Below are 16,087 nucleotides of genomic sequence, written 5' to 3'. Positions count from 1 at the left end.
CCTCTGTCATCTGTCTTTTCAATTTCTAGTGATTCTTTAGGACCTAGGTCAAACATCATCTCTTCTGTGAAAAATTCACATCTGTTTTTCCCCATTCTTTTCCCAAGGGACTTGATAATTTCTTCTCTTGTGCCACAATAATATCTTATTTGTTTTGCGATATTAGTCTTTTAATACAAATGTTTATGTATGTGTCTTCTTTAACTTCAATTTCTTGAGCTCACAAATCAAATATTGGTAATTTCTAAATTCAAAACCTATCACAAGTCTGTGTTATTCAGAGTGGTTGAATAAATTAAAGTAGGATCGGGTCGTGAAAATATTTTATCAAAATATTGTAACGTTTATATCAAAATTTAAGTGATATACAATATTTTGGACAAAGGATACATTCCAGTGGAGTTTGCCAATAGAAGATAATACCAGTAAGATTTTTTTGCTGCGACAACAGTGTTTATTGTAGGAAATGTACAAGTATCATATATACAGATTTTTCTTTTTCTTCCCTTCTTTCTCCTTCATTTTCCTTTTTTAAAAAAAATTTTCCTCCTTCTTCCCCTTTTGTCCTTCCTTCCCCTTTTCTCTATCTCTTTCTTTCACTCATTTTCCAAGTTCAAATTGAATCATTACTTCAGTATTTACCAGATATTAAGCATTGTGTCTTCTTTAAAACTATATATTTTTTGGATAATTCTAAGTACACATGAAAGAAAAAAGTCCATCTCGACCTTTTTTTCTTATATGAATTATACAGAAGCACATGTAAATTTACCCTAATGAAAAGCAATGATTCAATAAGTTAAGGTGGCAATGTTGCAGCCAAGATAAATTGAAGCAAATGATGTGGCTACCCTTATGCCTCAGCTCAGTTTTGCTTTTGTGTTGACTGTACTTCTGCAGTCTGGTCTTAAAATTTTAATCATGATGCTTCTGGGTCTACCATAGAAAAGCCTTTCTTTTCCATTTGTGTTGAGAATTGTAGCATTTGATCTAGTATCATAAATTCTGATATTCTGAGAATTTTATAGGGGTGATGGTCAGTCAACTTCTCTGGGCTGAATATAGCCAAGATGTATTCTGTGCATGTCCCTGTACATAAAGTATTTATCGGGGCCTTCGATACTATGGAGTACATGTCATTCCATGTGTAGCCATGACAGGCAGGCACTGAAGTTTCCTTCCTGAAGCAATTTCCAATTCTATTATCAATTTCACTAAAATATCCCAATCTTAGGTACATTCTTTTGGGATAGGGAAAAGTAGCCCTTTTATGTTTTTGGTTTGCAGCCAGAAAAAATAAAATTCCCTGGCAATCAAGGTGGCAATAGGTGAGTCCTGTCCCTTACAGAAGTGACTGTAACACCAGCAAGTAAGTGGTGAGGAGAGAATGCATGCAATTCTAAATTGTCTCCAGAAAATATTAGATACTTGCAAAGTATCTCAGTGAAGCTTTCAATTTTGCTTTAGCTGACTATGAATCAGATATGAAATATATATTCATCTTTTCATTCTTCTCTCCTATTGAAAACGCTGGGGGAAAAAGGGTCTTATTCTATGAGAGGAACTGCATTTATTTGAAAAATTTCTCACATTGACTTTCTCTGGTTCTCACTAATAAAAACATAAAATATAGTTGTTTCCGTGTGTCAATGCATACATATATTTAACCTTCAACATAGGAACATTAAAAGGTGCATATTAGATTTAGTTTCTTCATTTAGAAGTATATTACCTAAAACTTCACTTCGAAGACCTTTTTAGGTTTCATCAGCCATGTATGTTCTCTCTTATCCATAAGACTATTACATCTTTCCAATAACCATGCTTTCACATTTATTTATTTTTTTCTATTACTTCATTTATTGGCTATATACTGGGAGATATTATATGCCAGCAACTATATTGGGTCCAAAGATAGAACCAAATGAAACCAGAAAAGGTCTCTGCCTCCATGAATTTGACAGTCTCATGAGAGAGAAAGATGCAATCAAAAATTTTTATGAACAAATATGAAACCATGATCACTATTGGTAGAAGTACGTGACTCAAAGAAAGGAGTATGAGAAGGGTGATCAAGATGGTTTCTCCAGATAAGTGAACTTTGAACTGAAGAAATTCAAGAAAGTGAAGAGTTAACTAGGTGGTGAGGAAGGGAAAAGTATTTTAGGCAGAAGAAACAGTTTTCAATTTCAAGTACTTGTTTCTGATGTAACATGGAAACAATATATGCTTTTGTTAATCCCATATTTCTCTTTCTTTCTTTCTTTCTTTCTTTCTTTCTTTCTTTCTTTCTTTCTTTCTTTCTTTCTTTCTTTTCTTTCTTTCTTTCTTTCTTTCTTTCTTTCTTTTTTCTTTTTTAAATTGAGATATAATGCTGTGTCAGTTTTAGGTTTGAGATATATATACACACACACACATATATATACACTGCAAAATAATCAATATATAGGTTTAGTAATCTATCACCACACATAATTACACATTTTTTTCCTTGTGATGAGAACTTTTAAGGTCTATTCTCCTAATGACTTTCAAATACAGTATACAATACTATATCGTTCATTACTAAAGTCATCATGCCATACATCCTCATAAGGTCCTGTATCTGAATCTCAGTTCTACTCAATCTGACTGGTGGGCTTTGGAAAATTTTCATTTTTCATCCAGAGATAAAATGTACCTTTATGGCTTGTTAAGGGTTATAATTAAGCTAAAATTACTAGTTCTGTTTTATTTTGTTTTCTTCTTTCTTACTTTATTTATATCAACTTTTCTAAATATAAGCCTCTTCCATCAGCCATTAGGCAAAAGGGGCTAAGAAATCAAGAAGTATGCAGTCCTGCCATAGGGTATGAGGAAAGGTTTTGAAGAAAGCCTCTTGATTTTTCAACATCTGTTTTACTCTATTAATTTAAGGTCATATTTTCATTTTTGTATAGTACTTTAGAGTATTAAACTGAATTACCTCTCAAAAATTTGAATTATCCCATTTTATTTTATTATTGTTGTCATTGTCCTTTAAAAATATATGGTTGTGATAGTACAGGTTGCATTAATGATTTTAATTCTTCACTCTTTTCTGTTACTACACCTTTGGTCATATGACTTTGCAGCTTTTCTCACTAAAGGGGTAGAGTCTGAGCTAGACTCGCAACTTGCTTTGGCTAAGAAAGTGTCAGTTAGCAAAGGTGGCACAAACACAGGCTGAAAAAATCTCTTGTGTTTCTGCTTGCCTCTTGTTCCTCTGAAATTGCCATGAAAACATGCCTGGGCTAGCCTGCTGGAAGGTGAGACGAGACGTGGGAAGGAAAGCCAAATTGTCCCAGCTGTCCTGGCGGATGTCATCCTCATCAGCAACAGCTGGGTGAACTCTAGCCAGAACCATCCAGCTAAGCCCAGCTGAGCCACCAAGGTCGCCTACCTAGAGACGTACAAGCAAAACAGATGCATATTGTTTTCAGCCACTGAGTTTTGGGGTAATTCTTTTTTTAGCATTATTATGGCAGTAGAAATCTGATATGAGGAAATTCTTATTTGTAACTTTATTATTTCTTTATAATTTTCTTCTGCAATCTTCATTTGATTTTCCAATGGAAGCCAATTAGAAAATCGTAAAATGGATATTTGGCTATGAGTAACCTTTCAGGAGGCTTTAGATTCTGTGTAGTGTGGTTTATTTATAGTGAGACACTGGATATTTAGGGAAAAAATAATGCAAAGCTCCCCCTTTTTCTAAAAATAAAATACATAGTTAATATGTCTCAATAAAATTTAATTTTTCAAATGTGAAGAAGTTCAGATCACCTTATGACTATGGTCTAGAAATGAAAATGCCATATGAAGACAGCATGACCACTTGCTTTCTTATGAGAGGTACACAAACTATGCTGCTGTGAAATTTTATTGAATTTAAACTCATGTTAGTTTTATTAGTTGTAGAGAAAGTTTCTCATATTCCTTCTTTTTAGAAATGTGCCTGCCTTCTTAGGCGTGGAAATGTGACTGCAGTGCCCAGTTTGACAGTTGATTTTGTATAACCACTTAATTCCACATCCCTGAAAGGAAGTGATTCTAAAAGCAAACAAATAGGAATGCCTTGAGTTACATAAGTTAAGATATTGTATACAACCAGCAGTCACACTGTGTATTGCTTATATTTTTAACTAGTTTATGTTAAAGAAGTTGTGAAATTATTAAGAGAACTTTAGTTCTAATTTAGTTCGCTTTTCCCAGCTGCTCACTTGTATCTGGTCTTCTCTCTGCCAGAAGTCCAGAAGATGGGAAAGCTGCCTGACCAGTAAAGCTCTCCAGCTTTGGGAGAAAAGGCTGCAGAATGGAAATGTAGCAGAAGGAGGCATGGAGTGTGCGAGAGGTCCTAGTTACCTCTGAGGGCTGCTTTATTTTAACATAGCCCATGCTCTGCAGGTCATGGCAACTGGCTTTATAAAGGTGGTGTGTTTTTCAGAAGATTAATTCCTTTCATCCAGCACATCATTTCTGTGGATATACAGCTATTTACAATGTCTTCAGTTAGTCAAAGGTTTACTTTCAGCTTTAGATAATGTTAATAGGATTATATCATAGACCATTTAGATAATGGAATATTATACAACATTAAAAATGATGCATTTAGAGAAAATTTTAATGGCTTGAAAAATGTTTTATGATGTAGATGAAAAAGGCTTATTTAAAAACTGCACGTGCGGTAAAGTCATAATTATTTGCATGTGCATTTTTTATTTGTCCTGTGAAAAAGACCAGAAAGAAGTATGCAGAGTGATTATCCTTATGTGATAAATTTATGATTATATTATTAATCTCCCCACTTTTTGAATTTTTTAACTTTAAAAAGTATTAGATTGAAATTTATGATTAGATAAATTAACATATTAATTAAAATATACTGGTTTAGGTGCACTTTGAGGACAAAGAATGTATCTTATTTAGTTCCAAATTTGAACACTTCAACAAGCAATGCTTCAAAGGTTGTATGAAAAAAAACACTTGATGAATGAAAAGGAGACCTTAGATAAGAATTCAATAGGCTGAATTGGGCATTAGTTAATAAAGCAGAACACCAGGTTATTTTAAGGTGCAGTCATAAGAAAGCAGATTCTATTTCTTTGTTACCATCATCCTTATCCTAAAATATAGGAGCTACCTGAGATCTAGGAACCATCTTTTATCAGTTACAACCTTTGGATTGTCTCTTAATTGTTTTGTGGTATTTTTCCTATTGCTAGACAGGTTTAATTATTTCTGAATGCAGCCTTTCACTACAGAAATACTACTCTAATGGGTATATAAATGTAAGAGAAGACTATGAATGACAAAGAAAGTAAAGGGAATATTTTTTCCTATTTTGATGAAAACCTTATTCTTTTCCTTCAGGAAGTCTTCCTTGATTACTAAAACTACTATTCCGTTTAGCTGTCTTCCATACGTATTGTCATTCAGCCAAACACTATGCCAAATGCATACTTTGTTTTCCATTTATTTTGTTATTGTTCCCTACAGGCAGGAATCATTGCATAGAACTTTTCTACTATAAAATGAAAGCTCTGTTGTGTACTAACATGTATGTAGTTGCTTACTATGCAGTAGGTACCATTGCAAGCCCTCTGCATATGTTGGCTCATTCATCCTCTCAACAGCCATAGGAGGTAAGTGACTCTTCTCATTCCCATTTTACAGAGAAAGCTGGGTGGGGAAGTTAAGGGCCAAGGTCTCATAGTTTAAAAAGAGTGGACATTTGCCCTAAAGCCCCTAATCCTATTCACAAGGTTATACTGCCTCTTTAATAACATTAGTAAGTGTTTAGTCAGTGTGTATCGACTGTTTGTTTAAAAAGAAGGCCCAGAGATTTTTGTGATTCCCAAATCATTGCAGACTATAAATGGAGAAGAGTAATAATATCTGACAAATTTGAGAGAAAAGTTTGGAAGCTTGATTTTATTTTAAATAAGTCACGAGCAAATGTAATTTTAGTTATTGTTTGAATTACTTACTCAAGGGAAACTGAGAAAGTACGCCTTAGGGATGAGCATGTCTATATGGAAATATTAAAAAACGTTCTTGTGCTGTTAGAAGTAAACATTTCTGTCCATATAATTCTGCATTTTGTTTGGTTCTTATTTTGCGTATGCAGCAGATTCTTAATATATGTTAAATAAAAAAGAACAACAGAAATAGTAAAGATGACTACTATATCTATTTATTTTTGTATTTTTAGTATTTATTTATTTATTTTCGTTTTATTTGTTTAATTTTTCCCCCCTCCTTTTCCCCCTCCCTCCTGATAACCTGTTTAAATGATGAAGTAAGTTAATGGGTCAGGAAGGCTTTAAAACAATACATTGAATGCAGAGGGGTTCACCAGTCTCCGTAGCTCCAGAGCACGGAGCAATGTGTTGCGGAGGTAGGCTCCAGTGGAGTCAAATAATACTCTGAGGACCAGAACCTGATCTGGGAAGGCGGCTTTGGTGCTTTCTGTCATCTGTATCCTGACTCACATGTGTGCTCTGAGTCTAATCATTTTTCTTTTCTCTACTTGAGTTTTCTTATCTGTCATTTGGGGAATTAATAACCGGCCTTTCCTTGGAAAGCATTTTGAAACCATTCCCTGAAAGGTATTGGTTGTCCCTGTTGTTATTAATATTACCGTATCATCATTACAGGCCAGCCCTGGCTTGGAATGGAAAAAGTGAGCTGACCTTGCCTGACGTTATTGTAACCCTATGAGCCAGTCAGCTTTCTTTTATATCTAACCCCGATGGCCTGGTGCTACCCGATGAAGCTCAGCCTTTTGACAGCTGGCCCAGGGTCATCCAGTTCAGAGCAAAAGTGGGCCCCGTGGACACAACACTTTGAAGGCTCTTTGAACGATCCAGCTGGGGTGGGTCCAGGCTTTTTCTGTGCCAAATGGAAAATGAAGTCTGTGTCCGTCCCAGGGAAGCACAGCATGGGGGAGCAGCATACACCGTTCTTCCCTTTTCCTCTAAATTTATATTTAGTCTGAGCTGCTGCGTTTATATTCTTTATTACCTACCACTAACCACGAACATTTCCAAAGCCCATGTGCTTTGCCTCTTGGCTTTGAACTCTTCAGCTATGACAGAAACTTTATATTTTTTATGTCTGCTTGGCTGAAATCTACTCCTTGGGGGGAAAAAGACAGTAATTGCCTTTTGGGTGATTTCACCTCCACTAATTCTTTTCACATTCAGAGAGGGTTTTTGATAGAACCTGAAGAAACAAACCTGCGTCCTGGGCTGCATCAACATGGGAAGAGCAGACTTCATCGGCAACAGCCTGTTTATAATCTCCTGGGCCTGTTTCTGTTTTCATTTTCCTGAAGACTGAAGTGGATGTAGTGCAGAAAACAATGGCAGGATAATACTGTAATCCTCTTGGTTCCCACACGTGTTTTTCACTAGCATGAATTCAGAGATGTATCTAAGAATCTTCTGTCCCTATACCCAGGGGTAAACAAAGGATCCCACAGTCTGTTGCCTGTCCCTGTGGAATTAAAAACAAATGTATACACTATAATATTCCCGAAGATTAAGTTATTTGAAAGGCATTTTATTTTATAATCATGCAAATACATCTGTTCTTGTTTTTCAGGCTGGTAACCAGATCTCAAAGGGCTGGTAAATAACTTCTCTTTTTATTTCTTCCTTGCTCCTCTATTCTGTATCCCTTCCCCTTTGTTCTTTGAAGCATGAGAAGGGATGGGTGGGCCACTAGGCACTGAAAATCCACAATTACTGAGGGTCAGTTTTCATTTAATATTTCTTCTGATAATGCTTTTACTTGTCTGGACTTTACATGGTGAAAAAAAGGGAGGGAGAGAGGTTGATGAGAAGGTTGGCCTATTGTGTTGCCTCTAGATTCTGTGTATCTGCCCTTCCTAAGTCTGTTTACACTCTCAGTCATTTGATGTGCAGCACATTCTTCTATAAAGTCTAACTTTGAGCAGCAGTCTTTAGGCACTGGGTAGGCATACTGAATACTTCCAGGATTGAATAGTTAAAAAATCCCAGGGAATATATATATGAAATATATTTTTTTTAATGATCTGAAGCCTATGGGAATATAGCTTCTTTAATTAGTGGTGACCAATTCTGTATTTTTTAAAAAATCAAGTAAACTGGTTATTCATAGTATATGGAAGCATTGCTCTTTTACAGCAATAAAGTAAGTTCACATGGAATATGTCCATTTCTGGTTTACTAAACAGAGTGGCCATTGTGAATACCAATCATTGCCTTTATTTACATAAATAATATAAATGGTAAGATCAAATGTTATAATAGGACACTAGAAATTACCTGATCTACTATAGGAATTTCAGTAAAATTATATTTAAAGGGTTGGATAGAAAGGGCATTTATTTAAGAATGCCTTAACATATTTTTCATGAATATATATTACAATTAAAGACAGATTACTAGTAATTCATGAAATAAATTTACCTATTTGCATATTTGAAAATTAAAGATTAGTACATATGTAGTTTATTTCTGAAGGACAATCAAATGTTATTCTAAGACTTTAAGTTGATTAAAGGCATCTGCGTTTAAAAACATTGATTGGATCAGCCTGAAAATACGTGATGTATGAAATTCAAACATAATGAAAAATTTAAAATATTTATAATCACAGATAGATATTTAGAAAACTTATAATGATTAAAATATTCCAATTACTTTTAAAAATTATTAATTATGGTAGTCAGATTTCTAGGCAAATCCTGACTCACAAGGAAGAAAGTTATTGTATTTCCAAAACAAACTTCTTTTAATCATTTAATAAGTGACATAATCTATATGTTACTTCATTGTAAAATAATTTATAATTTGACTATTTTAAAAATAATTAACTCAATCTAATCTTTCCAGAGTCATTAAGGTTTGACTAGATGGGAGTGACATTTTTACTAAGCCTGAATCTTTTAGTTTGTGCTGGATTCTGTCTCTCATTGCTATAAATCCAAGTATGTCTCCCTCCTGATTGCTTCTAATTGCTTTTCCCTGCAATAGACTGTATTTTGGGTTTAGTCCTTAGTCATGACATTCATTTAGAGCAGCTATTCTCAATGTTGGGGATGGAGAGTGAAGTAGAAGAAATATCAGAATCTCTAAGAAGGTTTAAATTGGGTGTTGGGTTTCAAAAAATATGCTTGCCTACTTGAGAATTGATTCCATAGTGAAACTCTGTCACTAATGGGATTATACTAGGTGAAAGGGATAGGCTTTAAGCCATTGATTTAAAGTATTTGTAGCAGAGTGTTCAATTAAAGTGAATGTAAAGATCTTCTCCTCCCAAGAGGGCTATTTTCATGAGTTAATACACAATAAGAAGTGTGTGTGCATGTGTGTGTGTATGAAGTAAATTTGGAGAGATGGTAGTGCTATTATTTCACTCAAAATCATAGGACAGATAGGAACAGGAGAACAAGGTGGTATCTGTTTTTTGTCCTGTACTCAGATACAGTCTGATGCTGATACATGTGAGACGCCTCCTGGGACTCTCAGAATACTTGGAGGCACCTCAGTGGTGGTCTGAGATCCTGTAATAGGTCTCAGAGGTAACCCTGTGAAATTTAGATATTAAGGCTAACATTTCCTTTTCTCACAGTATTGAGAGACCTAGGAAGGTTTGAGTAACTTAAAAACCTTACAATAACAATTAAGATATTGGGTATACTAGCAATTCAAAACTATGTGTCATACTCTTGAAAGATGAATTTTAGATGCAGAGAATCATTGACGTCAAGAAGATAAAAAAATCCGGAATTTTTTTTTTTTGAATGAAAACAAGTCTTCCAGTAAAATAACATATTCTGAAACAATTTTGTGTGTGGATTATAGCCAGTAAGTATTTTAAACCCTGAGATAAAGATTAATGACTGGGATTGTTCCTGACTCTTAACGATTAATTGGCTGGGTGACTTTTTACAAGTCTTTTAACTCTCTGTGCCATAATTTCCCCATCAGTGGGAGAAAGTTAGTATTCATTGCTCTATATACTTCAGGAAAAGTACCTTATTAATGTTTTTTTCCCATTACTTAATCTAGTGACTGAAGCAAGTTAACACTTATTTGTGAATCTAATTGATCAGAAAACTAAGAAACCAAGTTTCAGAAAATGATCTGAGAGTTTCCAATATTATGGCAGAAATTCTCACAAGAATCCTTATCCCCCATACTCTTTCATCTGTCTTCACCAAAACAAAACAAAACAAAAACAACACAAAACAAAAACAACCCCCCCAAAAAACTTCTATGCCTTTGAACTTCAAACATACTATTTATTGTAATTTAAAAAATAATTTATGTTTACCAGCAGGTATCAATATTTATATGTACAAAATTTCTGAATGCGAAGGAGATGAGCACTTTATGCCTCAAGAAAATTTCTGGGCTACAGTACAGGGAGGGGTAACCCAAACAGAAACTAGCAATCTTGCAGAGTTGAGAGACCAGAGCTCAGAAGGTCAAGGAATCTAGAATTTGTGAGGCACAGTACTGGGAGGAAAGAGTTACACAGAGAAAAAGTACCTGAAATGTGCATAAGGGACCTCTTGAGATTGGTTGACTATAGTTTGGAAATGCATAGGATCAAACTACACAAGGCCAGATAAGAACAGATTCCAAGGAAATAACATTACTTGGGGCTGTAAGACAAAAATTTCCAGTACTCTCACAGGACAGGGAGTTTTTAGTGTTCCCTCTAAGTCAAGCCAGAGTGAACAGACCTGCATGCGGTAACCAATAGATACGTTAATATCAGACAGAATAGATTTAAGGACAAGAAAAATTACCAATAATAGACTCATTTCCTAAGAATGAAGGAACCTCATCAAGAAGATATAACAATCCTAAATGTGTATGCAGTTTCAAAATGCTTAAAAAAACATAGTTGACAGAATAGAAAGAAGAAATAGACAAATTAAAATTTAAAGTTGCAGATGTCAATACTCTTCTTTCAGTAATTGATAGAACAAGTAGACAAAATTTACTAAGGATATAGAATAATTAAATAACATTATTAACCAGATTGACCTACTTGACATATACATATTACTCTACCAAACAATTGTAGAAAATGCATACTTTTAAAGCATACATGGAACATTTGCCAAATAGATTATAGTCTTATTTAAACATTTCAAAATATTGAAATAATACAAATTATAGTCTCTAATCATAACAGAATTAGATTAGAAACAAACAAAAGAAACCAGAAAGTTATCTATAAAATCCTCCCAAATTTGGAAATTAATAGCACTCTTCTACGTATCTCATGGGTCAATGAAAAAATGACAAAGAAATTTAATAACTGCACGAAAACAAAAACACAACATACCAAAATTTGTGAAATGCAGGTAAAGTGCTTAGGATAAAACTATATACTCACAGAAGGAAATAAAATGGTTTAAAATCAGTGATTTAAGCTTGTATCTTAAGGGAAAAGAATATCATATTAAGCTCAAAGTAAGAAGTAGAAAGGAAAGGATAAAGATAAGTACAGTAATCAATTAAATAGACTACGGACAAAAACTTTTTTAAATTAAAATTTAGTTCTTTACAGAGATCCATAAAATTGCTAAATGTTTAGCAAGACTAATCTAGAAATAGAAAAAAAAATGCAAGCTACCAATATCTGAATGAAGATGAGAACGTATGTCAAATCCTACAAGTGATAAAAAGATAAGAAAATGCTAAAAAAAGTTTATGCCAATTGTAAGATGAAATAAACAAATTGCTTGAAAGACAAAAACAAAGAGATATAAAGCTTACCCACAGATAACACAAATAGCTTTATAGCACTGAATTTGTAGTTAAAATTTTTCTCACAAAGAAAATCTAGATGTAGTTGGCTTCATGTGGTTCAGTTGTCAAAAATTTTAAGATATAATACTACACAAACTCTTCCATAATACTGACAAAAAGGAGGATGCTTCCTAATTCATTATATTAGGCCAGAATTATCCTCATACAGACCAATATGCCATGTGATCATAGCTACAAAAATCCTTAACAAATAGCAAGTCAAATCTAGCAATATATAAAAAAATAATACATTATGACCACTTGGAGCTTATCTTAATAATGCAAAGTAGTTTTATATTTAAAAAATCAATCAATATAATTTACCACATTAACAAAGATAAGAAACCATGCAATTATGTCAAAAACATGAACAAAACAAAACACAACAACCAAACCTGGGAGAAAACTTAATTTCAGGGTAAAAATTCTCAGCAACTTAGGAAAACAAAAGATTTCCTCAACATGACAAAAAACATCTCTAGCTCATTACAGCTAGCATCATACTTAATGACAAAAATATTGAATATGTTTTCTGTCAGAAGGGAGGCAGGGCAAGAACATGATCATTTATTTAGAGAATCATAAGTAATCTCTAAAAAATGTACTAGAATAATAAGTGAGTTTAGCAAAGTTCTAGGGTACAAGATCAATATACAAAAATAATTGTATTTCTATATATGAGTAGCAAATAATTGGAAGTGGAAATCAAAAGGATAACATTTACAACATGATTAAAAACATGCAATAGAGAGGTAAATATAACTGAATATGTGCAAAACCTATTACATTGACAACTATAAAACTCTGATGAGAAAAATTAAAGATTATCTAAATGAACGGAGAGATCTAACATGTTTATGGATCAGAAGACTCAGTGTTTTTAAGATGACAATTCTTCACAAATTGATCTGTAGTGAAATTCTAATTTAAAACTCTCAACAACCTTTTTTTGTAGAAATTGATAAGTTGATTCTAAAATTTACATAGAAATGCAAAGAGAATGGTATAGCCAAAATGATGGGGAAAAAAGAACAATCTAAAGTTCTTGAACTATTTGATTTCAAGAATTACTATGAATCTTCAAAAATAAAGATAATATAATGATTGACATATAAATTAATGGAATAGAGATAGACCAACACATTCATTCTCAATTGCCAAGGTAATTCAACAGAGTAGAGACTTTTCATCAAATGGTGCTGGAAGAAGATCTGTAGCCATACAGGAAAAAATGAACCTCAAATCTTATCTCACACTATATACAAAAATAAACTCGATATAAGTAATAGACATAAATATATGTGCCCAAACTACAAAGTACTGGAAGAAAACATAGATATATATTTTAGAAAAAAAGATATATTTTATGACCTTCGATTAGACAAAAATTTCATAGATCACAGAAAAGGATCAGATTTAAGATCTAAAACTATGAAAACAAGCAAAAGATTTAAATAATTACTTTACTATGAACATATATGAATGGTCAATAGACACAAGATGCTTAATCCACAATGAAATGTAAATTAATACTACAGTGAGATATCTTTACACATACTCTGGAAGCACTAAAATTAAAAAGACCGAAAATACCAAGTGCTGGTGTTGATATAGAGCAACTAAAATATTGGGTATTGCTGATGATTATGTCAAATGATATAGCCACTTAGGAAAACAGTTTGGAATTTACTATAATATTAAATGGCCTTAATAACCTTATTTAAAAAAAAAGTTTTCTGAGCCACACTACAGCTTACTCGGTGTTTATGTACTCACCCGCTCTTTAACTTAACTAATTGTGTGAGCAAAAGTCTGGTGATCAGAGCCACTGATGACTACTACAATATAGTAAACACAACTTGGTTCTGAAAAACTTTACAGTTTAGTTGAGGTGATGGGCAATTTATGGACATTGTGTTGTATGGGCTGATACAACACAATGTCCAGAAGTGTCCACTATGGGACTGTATAGGAAGACTATTGATATCAGATTTGTGGGATAAGGGAAGGCTTTTCAGAGGTAATGACAGCCAAGTAGAAACCTTAAGGCCTTCCAAATACTGTACCATCTGGCTGCTGTCTTTCTATGTAATTGTCCGTGTAGCTTTTAAAATTTGTGTCAGGCTCCACCCCAAAACCCAGGGATTGGAACTACACTCCAAAGTGATTTTCTCTCTAGCGAGATGAAGAGAAATGGTCAATGGTATGAACATTGACCTTTATCACAAAACTAGACCTAGTTGTGCCTTGGCCATAATGTCTTATTTATATCTGTCTGCATAACTGTCCATAGGATAATTGAATTCAGCAGCTAAGTGCTCTATGAATTATCTGTTGAATGAATAATGAAGGGATTGCTGGGCAATACATGAATCAGGAAATGAATCCAGTGGTGGGCCACGATGCATAATGGATTATCTGGGGATTCTGGTTTTGCGAGTGAATAGTAACTGCCACTGTTTATTAAACCTTGTTGGTCTGGTGGCAGTATCATATCTGACAAGATGGCTTTTGAGTGCTAGATTTTCGGGTTGAATTTGGAGTGACCTACATCTGTTCTACTATGCATGTTGTTCTCAAATAAACACTAAGCCTGGAGTAAAGCTTTCTAACACTTTTAAAGCTATGTAGTGTTAGGGGAAAACTAGATCTCTCCAATCTATTCATAAGCTACTTTACCAAACTGAAGATTCCTTGATATGTATATTTTCTAAAAACATGGGACATGTATATTATTTTAAAGAATTTGGTTGATAGACACAATCAATGAACAGATGTGTTCTTATTTACAACAATAGATTTAAAAATAAAATGTCTGGTCATAGCAATTTGGAATCATAATATTATTCAGATTGTGTTCATTGAGAAAAAAAGTATCGTTTGGTCTCTAAGAAAAAATAATAGTATTATTTCTACAAAACTGGTTTTAAATAATCTAAGGAACTGAGGTCATGAAAGTGGAAACAGGGATTTGGGGTTCTTTTCCTTTTTTAAAAAATAAAATATAAATCTTTTTCTGTTCTCCACCTTTCATAATGTGCTTTGTTATTTCATTTTTTCTATCTATCTTTTTTAATCCATGTGTTTTTATTTCCCATTGTGCATTATGTTCCTCACCTTGTGGAGTTTTCATATTCCCTGCTTAAATCAATGGTTCTCCAACTTGTGTATGCATCGAGTCATTAAGACGTTTTGATAAATACAGATGGCTGGGCTACAACTCTCAAGTCTCTGACTGAGTGGGGAGAGGGGAAAAGATGTGTGTGAAAATTGGCATTTGTAGTAAGTTCCTAGGTGATGCTAATGTTGTAGTTATATAACCACACTCTGAGAATGACTGACTTATGTCATCCTACAGGTCATAAACAAAGGAAGTGTGAGTATTCTAGAATGGGCTAAAATGGAACTTAATTGGTCTGGAAGCCTAACTGTTTGAGAACCACACAAATATCTACAGTCAATTACTGATATTGTTTTTAACCTTGAGATCAGAGATATTTTGAAATACTTTTATAGTTGTTCCAGTAGATTGTAAATTCAGAAAGTGTATAATTTTGAACCTTTTATCATTGTTGCTTCTTCTGTCATACGTTTATGTCTCGATTTGCATAATCACCTTGTAATTTTTTAGCTTTGCTGAATATTTTCTACTGAAAACATAAAATAGATTACATAGATCTTATAATGAAATGGTTCTGACAGTGAGGAATATGAAAGGGAATATGTTTACATTGGATAGGTCAAGAATGGAAGAGTAATTGGTTAACATAAATAAAAAAACAGAGATCTCTTATTGTCTGTACACTTTGGGTTTCACAGGGTTGAGACGACACATCTTTACTTGCAGTCTTGGTAGTTAGACACTTTCCATATGTTTTGCCAAAGCTAACAACATCGTTAATAAATAAAAACCCTCCGGAAAGCCAGAATCCTTTTTTTTAGCATTTCCATTAGGCTTCAGAAAATCACTTTACTTCTATTATTTTGATCATACCACTGTTTGTCTTCCTTCATTTGACTCTCCTGAAGTTAACTATGTTTATGGATTTGCCCTCCAATCTTTTTCTTGTTCCTACTTGTTTTTTGTTGTTGTTGTTGTTGTTTTTTGTCTTTCACAGTAATGTTGGTTTCTCTCTATTGAAATTCATTTTAAGCTTCCGGGTTACTTTTTACATCTGTGGACTTTTAGTCTTGTACCTGAAGGGAGTATTCTGTATTTTGTGTACAGCATTCATAGCTGGAAATAA

The 16,087-nt window shown here is 33.6% G+C and overlaps 1 long non-coding RNA gene across 1 annotated transcript in view; it reads left to right on the top strand.

Moving 5' to 3' along the window:
• LOC120605561 (uncharacterized) overlaps nucleotides 1-8,565 on the top strand; it is a 47,595-nt gene extending 39,030 nt beyond the window's left edge. The window contains exons 2-4 of the long non-coding RNA XR_005653653.1: nucleotides 3,277-3,476; nucleotides 5,518-5,663; nucleotides 7,227-8,565. This is a non-coding gene — a long non-coding RNA (uncharacterized LOC120605561). The remainder of the gene's footprint in view (nucleotides 1-3,276; nucleotides 3,477-5,517; nucleotides 5,664-7,226) is intronic.
• The last annotated feature ends 7,522 nt before the right edge of the window (nucleotides 8,566-16,087 follow it).

Source organism: Pteropus medius, unplaced genomic scaffold (genome assembly GCF_902729225.1).
Source record: "Pteropus medius unplaced genomic scaffold, Ma_sr-lr_union100, whole genome shotgun sequence".
NCBI lineage: Eukaryota > Metazoa > Chordata > Mammalia > Chiroptera > Pteropodidae > Pteropus > Pteropus medius.
The sequence above is the reverse complement of the archived record's forward strand: the minus strand, read 5'-3'. Positions and strand labels throughout refer to the sequence as shown.